The sequence below is a fragment of the Diachasma alloeum genome, unplaced genomic scaffold, assembly GCF_001412515.2.
Source record: "Diachasma alloeum isolate Michigan unplaced genomic scaffold, Dall2.0 Dall_scaffold_00296, whole genome shotgun sequence".
NCBI lineage: Eukaryota > Metazoa > Arthropoda > Insecta > Hymenoptera > Braconidae > Diachasma > Diachasma alloeum.
Window position 1 is genome coordinate 289,531 of NW_021680435.1, and position 3,119 is coordinate 292,649.

At 36.8% G+C, this 3,119-nt stretch overlaps 1 protein-coding gene across 1 annotated transcript in view; it reads right to left on the minus strand.

The window, feature by feature from the left end:
- Positions 1-3,119, minus strand: part of LOC107039333 (nuclear pore complex protein Nup88) — a 126,202-nt gene that overhangs the window by 36,785 nt on the left and 86,298 nt on the right. The window lies entirely within an intron of this gene.

Consider the following 3,119-nt stretch of genomic DNA (forward strand, 5'->3'; position numbering starts at 1 on the left):
ACAAGATAAATTAAATTAATTTTTTTTGGCCATTTCGTTTTTCGCGATTATCTCGGAAACTATGAGAAATAGAGCCTTAAAACCACTTAAGGGTTACCTACAGGAAAATGGACGGCTCAGAATTACGTTTTTCCACATCCTACACCCTATACCAGATAAATTAAATTCATTTTTTTTGGTGATTTCGTTTTTCGCGATTATCTCGGAAACTATGAGAGATAGAGCCTTAAAACCTATTCCATTCGATTTCTGAGGAAATCTGGGTTCCCTATAGGCAGATGGACGGCTCAGAATTACGTTTTTCCACATCCTACACCCTATACCAGATAAATTAAATTCATTTTTTTTGGTGATTTCGTTTTTCGCGATTATCTCGGAAACTATGAGAGATAGAGCCTTAACACCAATTTTGGGGTCCCTATAGTAAGATGGATGGCTCAGAATTATGTTTTTCCACGTCCTACACCCTATACCAGANGCTTACATCTCGCTTACTCAGTTTTGAATATACTGCGAAATCTGATCGACATTTTAAATGGTTAGATCTCACCATTCTACCCGTCCGAGTTTTGAACCCGGGACCTCGAGCATGTGAGCCAACGAACTTACTGCGCCAGTCTAATGGGCAGTGTTTAATAATGATGATTTTTCAACAAGAAAATTCTTTTAAAAATTCGCACTATCTTTTGAATAAGGTATGTGCATGTTTACTCATATTATCTCAAGTCGAAGCATTCGCGTATAAAAAAGTGCGGGTTCGCTAGAGTAATTCCATTAGAAAATGAATCAGTTTTTTACAAGTTTCTATCAACACTCCGTTGGTCGCGCTATGCGCGCCACGCCGCACTTTTTCCAATTTTTTAAATTACACTGCAATAAAGCTTCAGAAAAATTTGAAAAAATTTTATATCTCATTTTTAAGTATCTAGAAGCCCTATCAATGAAAATATCCGCTAAAAATATAGTAAGTAGTTAGATTTTCAAATTTTTATTCCGGAACTCCGGGTCGTGTCCCGTGTACACTGAGGAAACAAGTATTTTTTGAGAAGTTCTTCTTTACTTGTATCAAAAAATTCGTGTATCATGTATCATCATTACCAAACATTTATTCACCACTCTCTACTTTTATCAATTCCGCGACATGGAATCAGCGAAATCGGTTATTATTTGCAATATAATTGCGAAAGTATCCCCTAACAAATACATTGGCGTGTTCCATACTCATTCATTGCAAATTGAGAATAAAAACGCTTGGGATATCGAATTTCATCAAATCGTCATACTCCTAATCCATCAATATTCATGGCAAACATTCAATGATCAACGAGTACGGAAAATCAATCCCAGCGTTAAACGTATGAATTTCTAAAACAAATAAAAATCAACTAAAACAGTTAAAAATTACTAAACCACCATTAAGCCTGCCCTGGAACCCCCCATAAACTCTCCTTAATACTCGCATCACCACCAAACGAACCAAATGAACGTCGCAGTGCCCAAGAACACATCTTTTAGCAACATCCCGACATGGAATCGGCAAAATCTACTATTATTTCCAATACAATTTTGAAAGTATCCCTTAACAAATACGTTAGCATGTTCCACCCCCATTCATTGAAAATTGAGAATAAAAACGCTTGAGGTATCGAAGTTCATCAAATCCTCATACTCCTAATCCATCAATATTCATGGCAAACATTAAACGTATGAATTTCTAAAACAACTAAAAATCAACTAAAACAGTTAAAAATTACTAAACCATCATTAAGCCTCCTCCGGAACCCTCCATAAACTCTCCTTAATACTCGCATCACCACCAAACGAACCAGATGAACGTCACAGTGCCTAAGAACACATTTATTAACCACTCTCTTCTTTTATCAACTCCACTTCTTGTCCCACCGCCCCCACCACCGATCTTTCCGCTGTACCATTCGCTGGAGTGACTCTCTCACTACAGCTCCTGGGTATGTCGGAGCAGAAGAAAAAAGACGTCACATTGTCGACGCCTTATTAATCCAGAGGCGTGGAATGGGATCTGAGGGTGGAGCTTTGAAGAAATTAAAAGAACAGAGGGTGTATAATGTGAATACATCCATTCCCACTCTTCTTTTTACATCTTTTTCTCTTTACCCCTCGGAAGACATCGCCGAGAAACTACCATTACCATTTACCCGCTCCCCGCACCACTTAAGTAGACAGATAGACATCTTGAGCCTTGTCATGTTATATTTTTTCTATATATTTTTAACGACATGACAACCCGAGAGGTCACACTTGTGATTCAATTAGAAAGGACCGCGTCGCGCGCGCAGACTTGAGTTGGTGGTTCATTGTATTTTTTATCCTGTCATTCATTTTTGGAAATAATAAAAGTAACAATGAACAACCAAAGGAACATAAACACAAAGAACAATTCTTTCCCTTTATGACGAGCCTAAACTGAGCTCAATTGATCGATTTTTTTCTGAGTTATGAATAATTAAAAAAAAGTCTAGTGTCTGGTTTACCCTATCCTCCCCTAGAAACATTCCGCATGAAGTTGCGACATTTCTCTACGTTTTCCTATAGGGCGTTTAGACATCTTACGTATGAAAACAAAAATGTATGTAAAAAGTTATGAATAGAAAATATTCGTAAAGAAATATCCGAATATTATACTTATACGGAAATCCTATCGAATTTCTATTCGCAATCCGTATAGAAAATTTATATACGATTTTTTCATACGTGCTAAGCTTAAGGTGATCCAGCTGTGTGAACTTGGAGTCGAAGTTTGATAAATCGATTGTCTTTCTTATAGTATCGATTGTACTCAGTGAGTACCTGAATGTACTACATTCTTTTTCATTTTTACCCCACACCCCTAGACGTAAGAGGTGCGGGAAAAATCGTGCAGCGTCGGAAATGAAGGTACAGAAAAAATTATCATGGGCAAGGATTCAGCATGGATAGTACTTGTATGTACTATATTTTTCCATTTCATTTATCAACCCCGTCAATACTTTCTCCGCTAATAAAATCTTAAATATATGAAGGACGTCAGGAAAACATACAGATAACTTCTAAATCGTTAGTACTCGTTTGTAGCAACGAAAATTAATCATTATTATTATTAT